Below are 16,054 nucleotides of genomic sequence, written 5' to 3' on the forward strand. Positions count from 1 at the left end.
CATCGCTCATGTATGAATTTACAGTTACTGCCGTTGTAAATATAGTAAAAGAACTGGCCGGTGATGTATGGAGGTCCAAGTGTCATAAGCCGATAATAAATGCTGTGTTGAATTAACAGGCGCTCAAATATGATCAACTTTCATTCGCCTCATTGACACTATTCACTATTTTTATATGCAGGTAAATCAAGCGCTACAGTCGAGAATTGAATTAGACCAACTCTGCTAGTAGCCTATATACATCAATAAAACTAAAAAATTAAAAAATGTAAAATTACAGCATCATGAAAAGCAACATCAGTAATTTTAGACACTAAATATTCTACAACTCAAGCTAAGAAACTATATCCGTTTATTATATAGCCAAAAGTCCATAGTTTTCAGTTTAATGAGAGTGTTACTTTTCTCAGTAAGCTTAAATTTAAGATTGTATTAGCTTAAATCAAGTTTATATACATACAAACTTGTGAGTTTATATATATATATAGACAGAGAGAGAGAGATTTAATTCTAAATAAATCTAGAGAGAACAGTTCTGATGAGGATCAGGAATTTACTATTTCATGCTACTATAATGAATTAAGTTTTTATCAAGAGAAAAAAAAATGTTTTTGTGTTTTTTATATATGTATTTAAATGTGGCATTTGGAATGACAAATCTGTGTAGGCAACTTTTTTATATCAGTTATTCAGGAGTTATTGTAAGAAGCTGTTATAATCTAATTACATTTTGAAGTGACTAATTAAGCTGGTAGTTGCAAAAAAATATGAGAATCTGCATACTTTTACAAGCAAAGGTGAAGACAGATACAGATGTAAACGAAAGAATGAGATTGTTTAATCAACAGGAGAATTACTTTTTGGCACTTTTTTATGTCTTAACATATTTTTTTTCTAGCATTCCTGTACTTAACCGTGAAAGAATATAATCGGTTGCACATCATAGTGTAACAGTTTTAACAGTTTCAGTAGCACTGCAAAATTTCAAATAGAGGTACAATTTCTCCATGCAAAAGGGCGTCACGTATTGTATTTCTGTCACTTCTACCTCAAGTGCACTCTTTTTCAGACTAAACTGTCGGACAGGTAAACACAATCAATGAAGCTCCTGTATATGTGTGTGTTTGTGTTTGTGTGTGTGTGTATGTACGTGTGTGTGAGTGTCTCACCTGTTGCTCTTCTGGGATTTAGTGTTTGCTTAATCTGCCCAAGAGGAAAATGAACACACTCGCATGTGGACTCGTGTGATTACACTCAGAGGGTCCTCTCATAGCCGTGCACATATGCGCACAGAAACGCACACACAAACACGAGCGGTCCTCCTCAGACCTGTCGTCTCTAGAAAATCACCAGGGATTAGGCTTCTGTCGATTCACAAAACCAACAGTGACAACATGGCCTTACACTTCTCTCAAAGAGGGATCAGCTCTCCACGTGTCACTCTGATTGGCTGAGGTACTTGAGCCGATTGTCAGGGGCATTTACAGGCACAGTTTGTGTGCCCCTCCGAAGCACAAATTTACACTGGGTTGTACTGTCCAAGGAAAATGATAGGTGAAATACACTTCTTTTGCTGCCAGTTAAAGAAAGCATGTGCGGTGTAATGAATGATTATTCATCTTCAAGCAAAAGCAGGCGTAATGCAAAAAAAAAAAAAAAATGTAGTAATTAATTTTAAGTAATAGTCATTAAATTAAATGTGTTCTGTCCCCGCCCCCCCCCCAAAAAAAGTCATTAAACGTGTTTAAACCAAACATTTGCCACTATCTCCCAATAAGTTTCATGAGCTCACAGAGAAAGAAAAAAGTCTTTATTTTCATTTTAACTCTTCAGAAATAATAATAAAAAGTAATATCAGCCCATTTTATTACACAGCAGTGTGTTAATTTTGAGTCAGTGAAGTCAAACATTTTCTCATTTCGTTTTTTCCCATACGCTCTTAGCTTCATTTACTAGGCTAAAAATTAGTTTAATAAAGCAAATAAGCCAGCTTCAGATAAGTCATTTTTACCCTCAAAGAGGTTATGAAATTTGGCATTAGATGAACGTACCCAGCGCACACGAGTCTGTCCTGGTTTTTGCATAATGAATTTAACTTTGCTTCTGTCTCTATTTTGTAATTAGCAGTGACGCTTGGCAACTTTCTTTCTCGCTGTAAAGTGGAAGGTGGTGTATGGAGTTGATTCACCAGAGTGCTGCTCAATCACAGAGGAATAGTCCTGCCTTTGATGTTTAATTATATTGTGAAAAGAATATTTCTGCATAAAATTGAATTTTTCAGCTGAGCTTTCTCTGTTCTAAAGATCTGCTGTGGGCTTACGTGGTATGTACCGAACACACAGTAATTATTATGTATGCTGTAGAAGTCTGCGTGTATGTGCCTAGAAATAGTTTGGAGAGTTGTGTATGTGCATTTGCGTGATATGAGAAAAATTATATTTCACTGTGTATTTATACGTGAGCAGATGATAGAAAGCTGGTAGAGGCTGCCACGAGGAGGCTGCGATGACAGACAAGTCAGTGTGCGTGTGTACGCCGAATGAATGTGCACAACATATCACGCTGCGAACATGAAAGAAGCGCTGTTCCAAAAAATCAGATGGGTAAAGGTGACTGCTGTTTCATATAAACTCCTCTTCAGCTTTGGGTGGTCCAGCAAGGAGCCTCTTCTGGCCTTCCTCTCCTTAAACGTCCAAGCACTTCCACTTTGGTCAGTATCTTAGTGAAATAGAGCACATTTTAAGCTAGATAATGGTTCACAGATCAGTCAAAACTGTTTAGGAAAAGGTTCATCCCTACATTTGAGAGCTCATTTTATCTAGTCATGCATTTTTGATGCGATCCAGCATTTGTGTCTTTATGTGTTTTATTGGATGTCGCACTTCTGTTAGAGTTGACGATTTAAAATATGCAGTTGAAGAACCAGTTCAGAGAGTTCACAAACAAATAAATAAATAAATTCACCCGGTCAAGTTTCTAAGCCTTGATGGCACCCAACTTTTCTTTAACCATCTGGATCTGCGTTTGCCGACTCCATGCTTAAACACTGGAGACGGAGAGTGCATTTCATGATAAAGCACAGTGGCACAGTGAGTGCGTCTCGCTTCACAGCAGAGGGACCCATGGCACACTGGTGGATGAGGGCCAAAAAAGCGACGAAAATCTTCAAAAAAATAAATAAAATAAAAAATGGGAGACGAGTCGAGAGGGTAGGGAAGGGGAAAAAATGCTGAAATATTTTCCAGCAAATGTAATTTATCTTTGTCAGTGGGGCAGCATAGCCCAGTCATTCTGTAAGGTTCTCCGGTGAGAGGGGGGACAGAGGGGCCTCTATGCCCCAGCTTCGCATAACATTCATAACCTCGACGTCTCTGTCGCCGGAGCTGCCCGTAGAACAGTGCCGTGTCGCAAGACGTGTATTTTTAGCAATTTCTGCACTCACAATGGACTCGACAGTCCTCTTGACACTTTCAAAGTGTCGTGACGCTGTGATTTTTCACATCATATACTGTTTCACGTGTTATTTTTTTAGCTCGTTCGCTAGTAAACACAGGCCACTTCATCTGACAACTGCCAGACGTGATTCAAATATGCTTGAACATAAAACGATGGAAGGAAATAAGAGTTTCTTTTCATTAGTGTGAGGTTGAGGTGTTTCATTCAGCCAAGCTTGCAAAGACAGCCTCTCAGGCGCTCGCAAGAGCAGCTCTCACGAGCGGTGTCCTGCCAAGCTACACATGTGTGTCTTTCTGCAGTCATCTGCGCCGTTCTCAACAGCGGCCTGTCAGCAGCGGAGGCTGAAACTTCGAAAAAAGCGTGCCGCGCTGGACACTCGAGATTCGAGGAAGAGAAAGAAAAAGAAAAGTCGTGAAAACAGAAGAGGAGATGTGTCTGTGAGCCTGGCATGGTGACACTTAATGCCTTTATGTTTGTGGTGGCGTTTGCACGGGGTCCTTCAGCAGGCTGTCATCCACCACCAAAACAACCAATCAGACGAGCCAGTTTCAGCCATTGGTTGTCTGCTCTGTCTTAAGTCAGTTTTATTCCACTTTAAATGTCCGACACAATTAATTTCAGACTGTATAGAATAATACATTAGGATTTTATTTGTTATTTCTTACTGTGTTTTATATCAAACAGTGGAAAAAGTAGAATAGATATAGATAGACATAATATTGTTTTGAAAACTGAAAACTCATCTCTTCCATGCGCACTTAACAGCATCTTGCTGACGTCTTAAAAATAATAAATAAATAAATAATAAAATATTAGATAAAATGTATATCTGTCTCTTTTCTTTGTTTCACATCTAACAATGGAAAAAGATCAGTCTAGGAGCTATCTAAGATTTTTCCCTTTTTTTCCCCTTCTTCACAGTACACTGTTTACTTTGATGTATGACTTTTCTTCCAGTAGTTACTCCGAAGTACAGCCAATGATGTCATTAATTTTATTACAGATGCTCCATCTGGAAAAGAAGAGAATGAAAGAGAGAGAGAAAGAGTGAGAGAGAAAGAAGGAAAGGAAATGTGCAGCACCGACTTGTATGCATAATTAATAAGAGCAGCACTTCATTTGAAACTTCAGGGTTTGCTAGCCAATGCAGGACGGGCCGTGGAGTGCTCTGCTTTGTATGGTGAAGTGTGGAGGTGGCGCCTTTCACCTGCAGCTGCTTTGTTACAGCCCCTCTGGAAAAACAAATAACCTTGTGTGTGCGTGCGTGTGTGTATGTGTCCGCGCTCAACCCTGACAATGGCAGGAGCTCCTATGACAAGAGACCATGTGACGCAGGCGTGTCATTAAACTGCTCGCTGGCCCGTGGCCCACACTTCCTAAATGTTGCTGTCCCGCCAGAAATAGCTCAGCCATGAGATTGACTTTTTTTTGTGTGTGTGTTTGTCTGCCTGTGTGTGCATATGTGTGCCAGGGACTACGATTGTGAGCTTGCAGTATTGTTCAGGTTAAAATTGGTCACTGTCTTATTTTTGGATCAGAGTGGCTCACGGGTTATAAATAGATGAGGAAAGGAAGGGAGATACCTGCCGAGACTCTGGTGAGCTCTGCTGTCCCCCCTCTGCCCAATGTTCACGTTGTATTCTCTTAATATCATGCTTTCCTTATACAGAATTTGATATGTGTGGTTTTAACAGGAACTTATTAAATGGAAAATAGTCATATGACTATAAGTTAGGCTTGCGACAGAGCTTGGTTTATGGTCTTCTCGATTGGCAAAGAGAAGGTAGTGTGCAAAGACGAGAGAGAAAATAGTGCGTAGGCATAGAGTGTAATCTAATAGGGCGATGTCCACATCATGGAATATTTTTAGAAGTGAAGTGCTAATTTTATTTCTTCATTACAAACTTGAGCTGTTTATGAACATTAAAGTATTTTCCCACTTCCAGTAGAATACAATGTAATGTAATTTAAAAAAGGATTTGTCAGGAACCTAAAAGTCAAAAAGTAAACTCAATCAACCCAACTACACCAGATTGCACCAAGTCAGATTTAAGCGTTAAATAGATCCTTAAGATAACATGCATTAAGGTAAATTAACCTGAGGATAAATTGCATATTACCCCTTTTTATAGTGTACTGTTTTACTTTTAATGTGTGTAAAATTCAGTAAATGAAAATTTTGAGGTACTGTGCTATGCAAATAGTTCAGTTTATTTACTTTGTTTTAAAATGTGTACAGTACCGTTCAAAAGTCAGATTTATATTAATTACTTTTATTCCGCAATGATGCATACAATTTATGGTAGAAAGTGATAGAAAATGACAGTCAAGACATTTATAATATTACAAAAGATTTCTGGAGTAATGGCTGCTAAAAATTCAGCTTTGCCATCACAGGAATAAATTACATAATAAAATATATTTGAATAGAAAACAGTTATTTAAAATTGCATAATATTTCACTATATTACTGTTTTTACTGTATTATAATCAAATCAATGCAGCACTCCTGAGTGTAAGAGACTCCAGTACAAACTTGTGAACGCCACTGTATATTTGATTAAAACAAACCTCAGTGTAAAGAGCTCTGCACTTAGCACATTACGACGTCCCCAGCCCTGTTGCTAACTGTTAAGATTGTGAATTAATGATGTGGCATGATTGAATTTGACTCGGCAAACATTCCTGCTTGCTCGCCCTAGTTTCCCGCTGGTGTCTCTCTAGAGGGGTTGTGTATTGGACCTCTGGACTCTACGTTAGCACCTGTAGACCGCAGAGAGGCCTGAACATAGGCCTGACACCTTGGTTTGATTAGAACAGCTTTAACCGTAGCGTCTGAAGTTACAGTGCTGTTGAGGGAATGAGTTTGACAGGGGGGTTTTCAGAGCGGAAAAGTGGTGTATTACTTGTGTATGCATTGTAAATGACAGAAACTGTCATAATCTCTAAAATATATGCTTAACCATTTACTACTGTTGTCTCTTTCAACAACATTGGATTGGTCCCACTAGAGTAGAGGACACACAATGGACATAATTTCATTGTATTGACATAGTTGCTGGTTATTGTTTCCCAGGTCAGATTAAAAGCGCCGTGCACTGCAGACCTGTTAACGTAGGAGGTGTAGTCTTATTATATTCATCAAAATCTTTCGCAAGAAAGAGGAACTGCTCTTGTCAAGCTTCAGCGATCAGGTGAAGAAACCTCATGTTAATAAAGCGGCAGTTAGCCTCTTTCCCTCTCTCCCCGAACGGGCATGTGCCGTTATATTAATGTGTTTATGACAGTTTAATTGGATAAGCAGGCCGCTCGTAAAAAGTCTATAACTGTTTTCACCAAGGCAAGGCACAGACCTTTTTTTCCACGTTCTTCAAAATGCTGCTAGGCAGCCCGTCGATGACCCACTTCTGAGACGGTCGAGAAAACAAGGAAGAGCCAAGCACGATTCGTGGAGAATGACAGAGAGAGGGCAAAAAAAGGGTAATTTTGTTAGGAAGTCGATTTGAAATTTTTTCGCTTTCCCTCTCTCTCTCTTATCCTAAACACAGCAGACTTTTTTTTTTCTCCAAGCTCCCCTCCAGCGGAATCGGAAAAGAGAGGGACTGGGAATGCTGGTGTGGATTAGCTTCCGATGCTTGGCTAGCCCCCTCGGTTAATTACATGTGTAATGAGTTGTTTATTTGGGATAATGCGCAGCAGGAACGTCTGCCTAACGCCGGAGCTGGGAGCAGACCCAGGGAGAGTCAAGGATAGGATAGGAGGATGGAGGAAAGAGGAGGCAGGAGAAAGACAGTCCCCACTATTGGCGCCAGAACATGGAAAGGGAGGCTCGGCAGAGGAGGGGTGGGCATTCTCATCCCATCTCAGGGTCAAATGGCCATAGGATTTTTCTCAGGGGTGGGGGGAATTGAAATCTGCGAAAAAACATACAACACAGAAAAAGAAAAACAACGTACGAGGGGGGAAAAGGGCCAATGTGTGCCCAGCAGTGCAGAAGGGAGTGGAAAAGTCCATGGGTGCAAACACAAAGGAGGGAGGGAGAGACGAGTTGTGCTATCATAAGCCGAGGGGGACAGCTGGGGTTATGTGAACACTGCAGCTGGATCGGGAGCCGAGGGAGATCGCCGGGCCGATCCCTGTGCTGCCGAGTGGTTGGAGCCTTGAGAAAAAGCTTCCCTCCCTTCGCAACCTTCTGCAGGCTGCACTTTCCCAAACCCCCCTTCTAAAAACGAGATGGTGTAGATAAGCCTTTGGAAAAACACACACACACACACACAGACCTGATTTACACAACACCGGCTGTAAGCACTTGCTTTCCCTTGTTTTCTTTTCCGCTCTTATCGAGTCGAATCGAGAAGCGGTCATTATTTAGCTAGAGTGAGCGATTACCATCAGAATAACAGCAATTAGAAGGGTGATTATTTTTTATATAAATGCCTGAAAAAACAACACGATATGTATCTCGCAATTTTTTATTCTTCCTCTGAGCAGAGATTTTTCTTCCTTTTTTTTATTTTTTATTTGACTAGTATATTTTTTCTCCTTCATCGAGATGACTGAAAAGTGTGAAGCAGAAAAGTGAAGCCGTTTAATCCAGCATGCGGCATCGGAAAACTTTCGCTGTCACTGTTTTCTGATCACATATAAAAAAAACAGGCCCGTCACAGCTGCAAGACACAAGAAACACGCGGTAAAGGAAGCTATGCAAATGCGTGCAACCCTGACACACTACTGAACAACAAGGTAAAGCCTAAGAAAATAAATAAATAAATAGTGAAATACACGCGCACACATCACACGCTACACATGGATACTCCTGTATGGAGGATTTGAAAGAAGAATGAAAAAAAAAAAAAGGTACAAGTTGTGGAACATTTTTTTGCACACAAGGGAGAGACTGAGATTAATTGCAGTGATGCATGGCAGGACATCTTGAATGTCACTATGAAGCTGAAACATAAGAAAAAGGAAATAATTACCCTTAAAAGGAAACTTATCATATATATGTATATAAGACGGAAAAAAGGAAACTTAGCTTATATATTAAGACTAAAATAAATATCTTAGCTATAAATAGCTGACAGGACAATGTGGGAGGAGTTTGGTACTGCGTAATCCAGAGGCTAGTTACAAAGTCAGTCAAGTCAGCATGTGTGTGCGTACTACCAGTAAAACTCACAAAAATCTAATATTTACGCTCGCTTTTCTTTCCGTTCTTTCTTCTTCCTCAAAGGTTAACCAGCAGCGCTTTATCTGATCACACTAGCTCCGCACTCTAAACCTCCCGTCCATGTTTGAGGTTTTCTTTGAAAGTTCAGGCCGTTTTGATTCACCACAGCTGCGCTGACTCTTTAATCAATTGCTATCTTTTCACTGCTTTGCCCCGTCTACCCTTCTCTCTCACCCTCCCCTCCCCTCCCTCATCCCTTAACGCATCTTAATTGGTTGCTTTCTGTGACAAATTACGAGCGCGTGCTTTGATGAGGTCGGGGCGAGCCGGTACTGGAGTAACTTGTGCCAGCCCCTGGTGGTTCCTCTTACCACTACAAACGAGGGGTGGGGGGTATGCATCGGCATGCTGAGACCGTAATGAGAGACTGGGCCCGGGGCTGCCTGGTCCCCCTGCTCCAAGCTGAGAGGACATGAAAGGGGGGTTGCAGGTATCTTAACAGAAGATTTTTTGTTTTAAATTATAATATATTTAATTATATTTATATATTGTGTTTATATCTTCATATGTATTTCTTTTGTGTATTCTTTTCATATACATATTTATTTTGTAAATATGATAAATATTTAAATGTATTTATTTGTAATATTTTGTAATACAAAACTAGGCCTGGGGCTATCGTTTCCCCAAGGTCCAAGCTGTGAGGACATCAAAGGGGGGTTATAATTTTGATACAAGTCTTTATATATATATATTTATATATATATATGATGCTTTTATTAGCATGCTGAGAGTGCGCTATATTTCACAGTTACACAATCTGCACAGTAAAACCTCTAAAAATGATCTAAAATTAACTTTCTTTAGAGCACCGTTGCTTCAGTCATACACATTCAGATGGGAGTCCTATGACGTTGAGTCGCATCTAGAGCTGTTTTTAAGCGTCCCGCCATGAGCATTGCATTTTTTTAGATGACGTCAAGTTAAAAATAGCTCAGCTTTTAAAAACGTGTCTCAAAAACCCCAGTGTGTATCAAGCTGTTTTTGAACACATCTTATGTAAAGGCCCCTTAAGAAATGTGTCTAATGGAGGTTCGGTTCACCCAAAACCAGCCTAATTATACAAGCTTCCTTAAGTCGACTAGTCTTTCATGCAACTCTCCAACTAGTCGATTTACTAGACATCCCTAGCCCTGCATAAAAGGAAGTGAGGCCAAGATATGGAAGCAGTGATTCAAGAAGGAACCGTTAGAGAGGAGGAAAAAGAGATAGGCGTCACCCAGTCATTTTGCCACTCATGTTTAGACAAACGCTAACTGCAACAATCACAGTTTAATGATCCACAATGTCAACAGTGCAGAAATGCTTCCAACAATCAAGCGGATTGACTTGTGCTTAAACCGAACTGTGACATCACTTGAAAATCAAGGTGGGGGAGGGCGGAATAACGGCATAACATTTTGCAGCAGGAGATTTGAGATAGTGTCTGGGCTCACGTAATCTTCATCTCCTCTTCCGCGATCTCTTCCTCCCGATCTGGGTTACTCGGTTTCCTCGCAGAGCTTTGGGACCGATGAGAGAGAGAAATGTGGGGGGAAAAAAGAGTCAGGTCAACGTTTTGAAGGACATCCTTGCTGAATGGGTTTCAACTTCAAATTATGTTCTCCCTGACAGATCTAAATGTGTTTTGTGATCAGTTTAGATGTCTTCAGGTCACCTCAAGGGGGGTCATGGCATGTATGATGTTAGGGCAGCTATCAATTAATTTATCTGGTCAGTGTAGGCACAGTGAACAGTCATTTGGACATATTTCTTTGAGAACCGCAGGGGCAAGGTTTCAGAATGACAGAGTCATGTCATTTGCTTACAGAGCAGGTCACAGATCAGTCAGAAGAGCTTATTTGCATTGCTAAGTTTCCAACCATAACGGTGACAGAGATTCCTACATATTGCAAAATAATAAATTTAACCTGATGAGGGCTGGAGAGCAACCAAATTCAAATTGTTTAAATTGAAATGATTTAGTATAGTTTTATTTAATTTATTAATATCTATCTATCTATCTATCTATCTATCTATCTATCTATCTATCTATCTATCTATCTATCTATCTATCTATCTATATATCTGTCTGTCTGTCTGTCTATCTATCTATCTATATATATAGAGAGAGAGAGAGAGAGAGAGGCTGTTGAGTGTAAGTTTTTTATGTACTAAGAAAGTTCTTCACTTGTACTTAAACAATACTGAGTGAATTATTTTCACAATTTGTGTTAGTACATCAAGGGTCAATGCCAAAATTGCATCTGTACAGAAAGTATTTCAGTATTTACTACAATTATTAAAATGCTTTATTGAATTCAGTATGTACTATTATATTAAATATTCAGTAAAATATTAATTTTGATGTAGTCTTTGAGATTGAAGAGATTCTTATATTACTGGAAATTAGAGTTATATAGAGAGAGCTCAATCTATGGAGAGATCAACAGATAACTTAAAGTATAGAAAATGGTGACAGTGATTTGAAACTAGATTCGAACAAAATAATGCTGGTCTTTGGGGAAGTCATAGAGGCAGGCGTGCTATATTAATGTATATGTAGTAGAACCAATGAAGTAATTAGCTGTTGAATCCTGAAGAGGAAGGTGTTGCAGCAGAGTCCTAAAAAACACCTTGTTTAACACTTGAGGTGACATAGGTGATATAGCAATATCATTCTGACCTTTAACCTTTTTTGCTTGCTTTTGAGTACAGTGAAAATGAAACAAACATCTGCTCGCCGACTCTTACACCATCATTACTGAAACATCATAAAAAGAACTTTCATGCAATCACTGCGGATTGATCGGAGAGGTTGCTCAACTTCCCTTTTCCACCTTACCCCCTTTCTCCCCCTTCAACCAGCATCTTGTAAAGCCCTGCAAGAAGGAACCATAAAAAAATTCCCATAAACAATCTTTAAATCATTGCAGTGAGATTCTGTACATGATTTTTTTTTTTTTTTTAATCCAAAGAAAAGAAAGAGAGGGAGCAATGATAAAGTGGCAAAGGAAGTATCTTGGCCCTCGCTCTTGCCTGGTGAGCCATGTTAGCCTCTGGGCTTAATTGAAGCCAGGAGGGAGCGTTTAATAATTGCTGTCAGAAGATCAAATTTAATTCTCTTTTCACAGGACCGCTGTAGGGTAGAGTGAAACAAATTGTCATCGGAGATTTCCAAATGAACAAAGCTTTTAATTAGTCTGATTAGAATGCCGTGGTACAGAGGGAGAAGAGGGGATAAAAAAGTGTGCAATGAAATAATCAGAGGATCATCCGAGCATGCTGTCTGGTGTGGCGGGGAGGTCACATGACTTTGTCTTCTCTCCTAACTATCACCCTCAAAAACATGGCTGACATCGCAAGACATTGTCATTCTCTGCCAACAATCTTTTTGGATGAAGATATCAGGCCTTGTCTGTTGACAGTGACAAGTTTAGGGTTTTTTCCCCTTTTCTTTTCATTTTATTTAGTTTTTTTGTGGAATTAATAAACATCTAACTTGAGCTAACCAACTAGTTGCCTGTAATGCAAAACAATGTGAGAGCCACTGTGAGTTGTTGTTTTTTTTAAATAATGTCATATCAATCATAACTTTATGCTGTGTAAGTCACCATAATTGGCATCTACTTTAGTCACTATCATTATAGTTACGGATGTATTGACAATTAAAAGGGGTTTGACCGCAGTTATTAATTCCTACATTATTAAATCCACTTCTGAAAGATGATATATGAACAGAACAAAATGAAACCTGTTAGTTAATGTGGTTGTTTGTTCATCTCGAACACTGAACGCGTGAACGTAGTCATAGTCAACGTATTCATAGTCATTGTTAATTAAATTAAATGTCTGTCATGCAAACGAGTCTGTTTCTCTTTTTGTTTTTTTGACATGCTAACGTAGTTGGACGTTATTTCAGTTCTCCTTTCTGTCTTTAACTCTGTTCCACTATACTAAGAACTCACCCAGAAGTCTGAGAGATTCTTTGAGGTAATGTCTTCAGCATAATGACCGATGAAACCACCCAAAGCAACCCACGCAATCTCCATTTTGTGTCCACCGCACGACCATCGCCCTGTTGATCAAGACCAAGCCGCTGTTAGAATTTTTATTTTTGCCTTATTTCTTTACTAACAGCTGGCCGGCCAGAACAGGACAGTGATCAGTCATTACACCATTCACTCAGTATGTGTCTGTCAGCTGAGCAGCTGGCTTCAGCGCGCCTCTTTCTGTTATAGTTGACACAGTATGTTGTGCCATGCTTTCCCTGAGCCGGTAACCAATCGCTAATTGAAAGACAGCTCTCACCTTCCCCGGTTCTGGCTTTAGCCGGCCACACTTCTCTGTTTACTGACTTCATGAGGGATGCAACTGCTGTTCACACCCTTTCATTCTGTTTTCCACTGTTGCACTAGGTCAGGTGTCACCATATGAAAGACCAACACTATGGCCCTTTTTCATCAGACCTTGCACCAAATATCCATACTTCCCTATTACAAAGTATTCAGAAAGCATTTCATTGAATTATTTGGAGACAAACGCATACTATTAATGACACAAAAGTAAAATTATATGCAGGTGACATATTATATCAACTGAAATTCGAGAAATTTGCAACAAGTGGACACTACCAATGGTGATGGGAGTGTTATTCGTTAGAAGTTTTCGTTATATATAAATTAATACATTTTATTTATAATTTCATTTCATTTTAAAAAATGACAGAAAATTGTGAGCCAGTTGGCTGTAATAATGGTTAAAAATGCTTCATTAATTAAAAATTCAGTAATTACTATTATATTAAATATCCATATGTGAATTTGGATGTAGCCAAAGCCTTTGTCTTTGAGATTGCAAGATTCTTGTACTAAATTGAAATTGATATTATGATAACTATTGAAAACTATAGAGAGTTCAACAAATTATTTAAAATTAAAATTGTTACTGTGATTTGAAACTGGATTCAAACCAAATAGTGCTGCTTGCGGTGTAAACACACATACCTGACAAGAGCATGTCGTATTTTAGTCGTACATGATTCTGTGCCAAGATTCTTGGTTGTTTTGACAAAGAGAGGTGAACTTTGGGAAGTCAGAGGGGCAGGCGTGTTATTTTAAGGTACTTGTAGAACTATTTAAGTAATTAGCTGTTGATTCCTGTAGAGACAGAGGGAAGGTATTTCAGCAGAGTCCTGAAAGAGGGCCCTGTATCACATAAATAAATCCCTCCACCCAATGCCCTAATCTAGCAAAGCACCTGAAAAGAGTTATTCACTAATCGCTGCAAAAACAGAACAAGAGTTCATCTATAATTTTACACTTTTGGTAATAAAACCTCACATTTTGAAAAACGTCTCTCTTCATCTGTGCCCTTTTTCCATCTGGGTTGAAACGAGTTTATGAAGAAACAAATGACCTGAGTGGTTTGGAAAATAAGTTGGGCTGTGAAATCAGTTTTACTATCTCAGAATGAGATTTTTTTTGTGTGATGAAATCTAATAATGGTGTGGATGCCGTGATTGGTCGACCATATCTGCTGTGAGTATGTTGGTAAAGCCTTGTCATTAAGTTTTGGCCTTCAGTGCTTAAAAAGTAAAAACCACAAGACCTTTTTTGTCAGGGCTTGCATCAGTCAAGGCCGTTTGTTTACAGTCAGCTGTGGCTCAAGACCTCCACTTTTTTTTCTCTCTATTCTTCTCTTCTTTTTTCTTCTTTTCTGGCCTGGAGAAGGAAGCACAGGAGTTTTGGTTCCCATTTTGTGTACGCTGGAACAGTTTAGGAAAGGAAGCACCTTTACACCTTTGATTGTCTGTGGCTTCTGATGTCATATCCTTCCACCATTCTGTGTGTGCGTGTATGTTTCCTGTCTCTATCCAGTCATACAGTGGGGGGGTCTTGGGGGTATAGATGACCATGGAGGAACCCAGATAGACACTGATGCTCTCTTATTGTAATGAGACTCTGTGTCTTACAGTACCTTTTAATGTGGTTTGACTGCATTCAAAATACAGTCAGTGGAAATTAAAGGGAATTCAAATTAAATGTGTTGTGCAACTGCTTTTCTGCACTAAACGTCCAAATATTAGGACTAAATGTAAACTGGTTATGCTATATTCCATTTGATTTGCATCATATAAGGACTCAACATAATATTTTTTTTTTCTATTTGTGCATAGGAGAATAACTTTTTCTTTTATGTTTCTGTATTTACTAGAAATAATTCTCATACAATTTAACAATCCTTTTAAATGTTTTCTTTTTGTCATAAAAAATATATGTTTATGACATAAAAAAAATCTCACATTTTCTTCTTAAAAACCTGCAAAAAATAGATTTGTTTATTTATGATGCATCAAATCTTAAATTTTCTTTGGTTAGTGGGCAGTTGTTACTGTTGAGACCTATGGTTGCGCAGAAAAATCTGTATCATTTATTCAAATTTTAAAATCCACATGCGAAGTAAAAATGCATTCTGTATGCCAACCTTACCAGCACTCATTATGATCTGCATTATCGGGGTCCCTCCCACACTGACCGGATCTCAGGATCTTTGTGCCTTTTCCACAGCCGAGATTTATGGGCACTCATCAGCTTTGTCCCTCAGGCAGACGCTGCCACACTGCCCATAATGACTTTATACAGACAATAGGCTGTTAACTCTCTCGCTATGGACTCCCTGACCCTCGTCAAGCACAAACCAAACAGCCACACCTCCATGAATATGTGTGTTAAAGAAAAAAAAAAAAAACAGTATTTATTTAGTTTCGAGGATTACAACATGAAAAGTTCTTAGGATCAAGATGTGGAAAAAAAGTCTCAAGGCTCAAAAGCGTGCCTTTGTATTGGAATTGTTCGGAAGACATATTAAAAATTGTTTTTTGGCCTCTTCAAGGAAATGGGAGTTTATTTTAAAAGAGTGAGGGTTTATTTAATGTATCATGCACCTCCTAAAAGGTTTACTTTCTGCCCCGTAATATGTTATTTCAAATCTTCGCAACCACATTTCCCCACGAGGATAGAGGATACTGCCCTTTTTTCAAACACATGCTAGTACCAAATGTCTTGCAGATGTGCTGCGAAGAAAAGAAAAGAAGGAAAGTGGAAGCCAGAGAGTTTACGAAGGGTGGCAACATTGTGCTGAGGTCAATTTCTCAAAAGATCAGCTCCTGTCTGATTGTAATAATAACGTACAGATGACTTTAATGTGGTGGGAGTCAAGCACCGCTTCACTGTTCCGCACAGATTGCGCCAGATCTCAATAAAATTGAAACCTGCCAGAGTTGTGTATCTCATCAAAACAAGTGTTTCATTATCAGATATAGTCTCAGTACTTTCTTACAAATATAATTCATGGTATTTGCATCTTAATCATTTTTCATTCTCAACG

At 39.0% G+C, this 16,054-nt stretch overlaps 1 protein-coding gene across 5 annotated transcripts in view; it reads left to right on the forward strand.

Moving 5' to 3' along the window:
• mef2cb (myocyte enhancer factor 2cb) overlaps positions 1–16,054 on the forward strand; it is a 72,608-nt gene that overhangs the window by 10,301 nt on the left and 46,253 nt on the right. The gene's annotated exons all lie outside the window — the stretch shown is intronic.

The sequence above is a fragment of the Onychostoma macrolepis genome, chromosome 05 (assembly GCF_012432095.1).
Source record: "Onychostoma macrolepis isolate SWU-2019 chromosome 05, ASM1243209v1, whole genome shotgun sequence".
Classification (NCBI taxonomy): Eukaryota; Metazoa; Chordata; class Actinopteri; order Cypriniformes; family Cyprinidae; genus Onychostoma; species Onychostoma macrolepis.